Below are 6655 nucleotides of genomic sequence, written 5' to 3'. Positions count from 1 at the left end.
TTTATACCACCAGATGGGGTCTGTCTTGCCTTGTAACTGCTCAGGATTATGGGCTGCTGTGGTAGAAATCCCTCTAGTGAGTACTGTCAGCTTTAAGGCTTGTGTTTGAACGGTGCTCAATTCTGCTGGAGGGAATTTGGGACTGACTTGAGAAATTTGTTCCAACAATGTTTTGTTAGTCTGCTTCACCAGAGAAACCAACATAGAAAACACAACTAATTTCAAAAAATAAGAATAGAAGAGGGCTAGGAATATAGCTCAGAGATAGTTACCAAAAAAAAAAAAAAAAAAAGACTAGAAGAAACTGAGGCAGAAAATGACATACCCTAGTGAATACCATGTCACTGGTAAAAACTGTTAATATCCAGAATTCTCTCTCCAGAGTCACATGGACAACTGACCTGTCTCTGAAAAGGCAACAATAATATCAAACTATTGCATCATAAAATGTGAAAAATGTTCAGAGGAACAAATTTGTGTTCTTGGCTGAAAATAAAAAACATCACAATGGCATCTGGGCCTTCCCTCCCACCCAATTTCTAAGCAGGGAGGGTTCTGCAGCAAGAGCAAGCAATACTGCAACATGAGCAGGTGCTCAAGGAGCAAGAGGACCAGCTTGGTCCTGGGGAACTCCAGAGAAGCTACAAAAAGGTAAATTCTGAGTCACATGAACTAGAGACCAGTAAGCCTGCCTTGAACCCAGGGAAAGTTCTAAGTAAATGACGAGGTGTGAGTGGGGCCAGGGGTTCCTTTCTGTGCTCACACCACTGGGCTGCACACCTGGCCATCTGATCTCAGCAACCAGGCTGCCTCATGCACAGCTGAGCACCGCTCAGCACTGTAGCAGGGCTCAGGCCTCACCCACGTGAGCCTCATCCGTGGCCCCACGACGTGCTGGGCGAGCCTGGTGCTGTGAGACCTGCAGCAGACGCAGAGTCAGCACGGCGAGCCACCACCAACACCTGCTGCTTGACCGGATGCCCACGTGGTTGTCTTTGTGGAGCTAACCATAGGCGATGTGAAGCAGAACACGTGGCTCAACAGTGTGAGGTGCTGAAGAAAGCCCAACGTTCCCAGACCAGGCCTGTCCTCGTTCCTGTCCTGTCCCTCCTGTTTGGCACCTGGGCTTCAGTCCTGACCTGGGTGTGTTTTTTAAACTTCTGAAATAATGACAGGTTTCTACATGCTGGCTCGTCACAACTCCTGCAGCAAATTCCCACAAGTGACATGCCTTAAGACCTCACGTGTGCCCCCTCCCAGCGCTGGAGGCTGAAGTCCAAAGTGGCCCTATGGGCTGGCGGAGGTCTGGTCCCTCAGGAGACTCCAGGGAGAACCCCTCCTGTGTTTTCCAGCCCCTGGAAATGGCCTGGGTTCCGGCCATTCTCTGTTCTCTGGTCAGCAGCATCTTCCAGCCTCTGACTGTCACCTCTGGCTGCTTCATCATCACTGGCCTCCTCCCCTGACCTCCTGCCTTTGTTTAGGGCCCATCTGGGAAATTTCCAGATCCTTAGCACAGCCCTGTCTGCAGCAGTCCTGGTGCTGTGTCAGGTGACAGTCACAGGGTTGGGGATCAGGATGAGGCATCTTAGGCACTTTTTCTGCCAGGACAGTCAGGTGTGGCAAAGACAGTACAGCTAAGAAGGAAAGGCTCTGCCTCCAGCTCCGTAGCCATGTGCCTGGATGGCTCACGTATTGACGTCAGTACTGACCACCAGGTGCAGCCAGTCTGCAAAGCGTGCACACGGCTCCGTGTGTTCTTACCAGATTCATGTAAGCATTGATGCAGTCCAGATGTGAAAGGTGTCATAGTCACCCACCCTGCCCCCTCCCCACCAACTCAGACCACTCACTTGCTGTGGGGTTGAAATTTGGTCCACATGTGGCCTTTTGAGATTGGCAGTTTCCATGGGCGTGCGTCCTTCCAGAGGCCAGCCCGGGCTGTTGTGCACGTAAACAGCGCCTTGCTTTTTAATGCTGACTGGTGGCCCAGATGTGGATGGACCAATTTGCAAAGGACATCTGTGTTTTTCCACTTAGGAGCTATTCTCAATGGAGCTGCTTTGGACGTTCACGGACAGGACTTCTCGCACAATGTGCTCCAGGACATGAGTTTCCATGACTGGGATCAATAAAAGCCCAGGAGTGCAGTGACCCACCATATGGTACGAGTTTTGGCTGCTCTGGTGGGCAGAGGGCATGGCAGTTCTCCCCTCCCCTCCCCCGCAGTGGACGAGGGTTCCTGTCTCTGCCAGCATTCCGTGTCATGGCTCAGTGTTCACTGTGGCCACTCTGCCAGGTGAGAGGCTTCAAAACAGCTGGGCTTCCCGGAAGGGAGGCGATGACCAGATTTTAACTCAGAGCCGCACACAGCCTTCTCTGCAAGAAGCCCGCATGGGCACAGGTTTGGAGGAGCCCAACAGAGGTAGAATCTGTGAACGGTGGCAAAGATGAAGGATAAAAACCGTGTGGAGAATCGGTCATTCACTCACACCGTAACAGGCTGGGCTCAGGGAGTGAAGCTCAAGGCGAGGCAGGGGCTTCAGGGTGGGGGCAGCCCACCCTAGCAGGTCCCCCACCCCCTGGGGACAGCTGAATAACAGAAGTCAGCAGCTTCCTGTGGAAGGAGGTGGAGGAGAGGACCCAGAGCTAACCCCACAGCGCTGGAAGGGGAAGCAGCCTCTGTCCCTAGGCCATGGCAACCAAGAGGACCTTGCCTGCCAGGATAGCCTTGGGGTCCCGTCTCGGGTTCACCTGGGTTCTCCCCACCCAGAGTCAGGTGGCGCTCTGTGGCAGCGCCATTGTTGCGGTCTGTCATGCCTAAAAAGTCCCTGGGCCACTTGTTTAATCCTCAGCGGTAGAAATCACTGACGAACCCGGTCCTCATTTGTACAGCAATCTCGTGACATCACCTCATTGCACTGAACAACTGGGAAAGCAGGTGGGTTCTCACGTCACTGTGCGGTGACAATCCCTTGTGACCCACGAGGTCCTACACGGCAGCACAAGAGGGCGAGTCGGTTCAGGGATCAGGAGGTCTGGCCTCGCCCCACTTCACCTGTTTTCTTAGCGGCCAGGCCTTTAATCCCCGTCCTCCCCTGGAGCTTTGCCATCTTCATCCTCCCACCCCGTGTTTGCTTTCTCTCACACCTTAAACCACTTCAGGAAAACCAATAAAAAGTACTGCGGGCAGAAAATCCTCTGAGAAGGGTTATTTAATCCTCGGGGCTTGGCAAACACAGCTCAGTTCCTGTTTTACATCTTTGGATTTTGTACCTTTGAAAGTTGTTTGATGAAATTTACAGAAATAGTAAGATGCAATCGTCCACTCAGACGTGGAAAGGTTGAATTTGCTTGTGGACTTCAGTCTCGCCGCCGCTGGCTGTGAACACATACCACCCCGGGTCGGTGCGGAGCAAGATGGAGACTTTCTCCTGGGGATGGGTGTCCAGGAAGGCCTTCGCAGGAGGGGTCCTCTCTCCCAGCTGGGCAAGGCAGTGGACCTGGTATGAAGACAGGGAGGGGAGACAGAAATGACCGAAAGCCATCGGACTGTGGCTTCACCTGGGAAGCAAGCAGGGCGGGCGTTTACTTTTGCCTTTTGAACAAGTTACATAACTAACATGACCTTAAAGATGTCACCTGTCAGCCCGGCGCCACGGCTCACATCTGTAATCCTAGCTACTTGGAAGACTGAGATCGGGAGGATCGAGGTTTGAGGCCATCCTGGTCAAAAACAGTTTGTGAGACCCCATCTTCAAAACAACCACAGCAAAATGGACTGGGGGTGTGGCTCAAGCGGCAGGGCGCCTGCTTTGCAAGTGCAAAACGGAGTTCAAACCCTAGTCCTGCCAAAAAAAAAAAAAAAAAAAGATGCAACTTACCACTGCTCGGGGTGAAGGAAAGTCCTAAGTCACAGCCAGGTGACCTGAGCCCTCTTCTGGGAACTTCCAGAAGCTGTGTGTCTCTTGCTCAGCACAGCAACAGACTCTCAGGCTTTCTAGAGAGCGTCTAGAAGGGTCTGTGAGGCGCATCTCAGAGCACTTCACAGCCTGCTCCCCGCAGCCTGTCACTGGCTCTGGAGAGAAAGGCCAGCTTTTTCCTCTGGCTTTCTGCACCTTACACCCAGTCTTCTGTGTGTGTGTTAGGCCAGGATTCTGGAAGCAGCTCCCATCCACTGAGCCCCTGGGTCCCGCCAGGTACTCAAACCCTTCCTGCCAGTGTAAAGGTCCGGGGATTCATATGGGTTTAGTTTAATATGAACATAGAATGAAAAACCTCCAGACACAGAAGAAAAAAGTACCATGAATGTCAGAAGTAACAACCAACCCCCAGCACAACACAATCGGATATGCAAATTCTGTTCATTATAAAGCATGAGTACTACAACACGAAAGAAGGTAAAGTTTGAATAACATAAAAAGTACTTGTAATTCAAGTGAACAAAAAATTCAATGAGTGAATTAAGCATGAAACTGGATAAAATTAACTTAAAAGACCATTGTAACTGTGTAAAATAAATTTACTAAAGTTGGGCACAGTGGCTCGTGCCTGTAATCCTGGCTAGTCAAGAAGCAGAGATGGACAGATGGCAACTGGAGGCCAGCCTGGACAAAAGATAGCAAGACCCCTGTCTCAACAAATAAGCCAGGCAAGGTGGTGTGCACCTGTAATCCCAGCTATGTGAGGCCCGGGTAGGAGGATCACAGCCTAAAGCCAGTCCCTGAGGAAAAAAATGAGACCCTCCCTGAAAAAATAACCAAAAAGCACCAGAGCTGGAGGCATGGTTCAAGTAGTAGAGTCCAGTAAGGACAGGTCTTGAGCTCAAGCCCCAGTACTGCCAAAAAAAAAAAAAAAGAAAAGAAAAAAGGAAAGAAATTCGACCTCAGCCCGTGATTGGAAAGGTGACAGGTTCACTGTGAAGTTGCAGGTAGGAGCGGTGCGGACATGGCTGGCGTTTGCCATTCTGGGGGAAAGGCGTGGATGCACCATGAAGGCGAGTGCCTTACCCACCACAGAACCCAAAATGGACTACACAAAGACAGAACAAACCCTAACTGCGCAGGAAGAAAGCGGAGCGCTCCCTCCAGGAAGATGCCAGACTCACGGGGCTCCTCAGCGCTGGAAGTCATGCTGGTGGAAACGCCTCGCCCGCCTGCCCCCCGCGGGCCAGGACCTCCAGTCTGTGACCAGGCGGTCAGTGAAGGCTCTTGGTGTGAACAGAGTGCACAGAGTCTCTGAAGGATGGATCAAGAGGGGAGGGTTGCCTGGTGCTGTCCAGTCTGTGAGGTCAGCACAGAGATGGAGCTATGGGGATAGCATGGTCACTTGGAGGCTGGCCAGGGACAAGGCTGGGGCTTTTGTCAGTACTTTCCTTTCCTGTGGTATCTGGGTTTGACGGTGAGTAGCTGGCCTCAGAACAGGTGAGGCATTTCTGTTGTTCTAACCCACAGATTATTTCAAAGTATGGTATTTAAACTTAAATTGATTGACCACTTTACCCAGCATCTGAAAGGTATATATTGTTTTCAAGAGCACATGGAATATTTACCAAGGAAGACCATGTCTGGGCCTGCCTTGGACCATGGTCCTCCTACTTTCGCCTTTCAAGTAGCAGGGATTACAGGTGTGCACCACTAGTCCTGATTTCCTTTCTTTCTTTTTTTTTTTGGGTGGCACTGGGGTTTGAACTCAAGGTCTCATGCTTGCTAGGCAGGCACTCTTATCTCTTGAGTCACTCCGCTAGCCCAATTTTTGTGATGACTTTTTTCAAGATAGGGCCTCACAAACTATTTGCCCAGAACTGGCTTCAAATCGCAATCCTCCCGATCTCTGTCTCCTGAGTAGCCAGGATTACAGGTATGAGCCACTGGCGCCTGGCCTATTTTTGAGATAGGCTCTTGCTAACTGGGGCTTGGGCTGGCCTTGAACCATGCCCTATCTCTGCTTTCCCAGTGGCAGTCTCTGCCTTTTAATTGTGGTGTGCAAGCCCTTTGCACTTAGTGTAATTGTTGGCGTGACTGCGTGTAAGTTTGCTATGTTGTTGTTGGTTTCCTACTCGCCCCATCTGTTCCTTGTTCCTCTTTTCACATCTTTCTGCCTTCTCTTGGGTTGAGTTTTTTAATAACTCAATCTTATCTCCATGGCTGGCTTAATGTAAATAACTTCGTGTTTTGTTTTGGAAGTTGTTCTAGAGTTTATAAACACCCCCCTAACGTATCCCAGTCTGATTTGTACTTCATCACCCACATATCCGGTGACGTGTCCAATGCATTTCGTTTGCGAAATGTCAAAGGACATTTTGATCACCTCTGGACCCACACACGATGGTGGCCCCCTGAGATCGCATGACCTAGTGGTGCTATCGTGGGTCCACAACGTCTGCGCGGGGATGAAGTCTCCTGGTGGTCCACTCCTCAGAATGCATCCCTGTCCTGGAGTGACCACGACTCCACGGAACCTCGAACCGGAGTCCACTGCTCCTTCCCTGCTGGTGTGACCACGTTTTATTTCTATACAAGTTACAAACCTGTGACATTATTATCTAGCTTGAAGTGAGCTGCCTCTTCAAACGACTCCAGGAGGGAGAGAACGTGTTTTTACACGCCCCTGCGTGGTGGCTCCAATTTCTGGGTTCCCATCTGGGCTGTCCTGTGCC

This window comes from Castor canadensis, chromosome 6, assembly GCF_047511655.1.
Source record: "Castor canadensis chromosome 6, mCasCan1.hap1v2, whole genome shotgun sequence".
In the NCBI taxonomy this organism is placed as follows: domain Eukaryota; kingdom Metazoa; phylum Chordata; class Mammalia; order Rodentia; family Castoridae; genus Castor; species Castor canadensis.
This window is presented reverse-complemented; position numbering follows the sequence as displayed.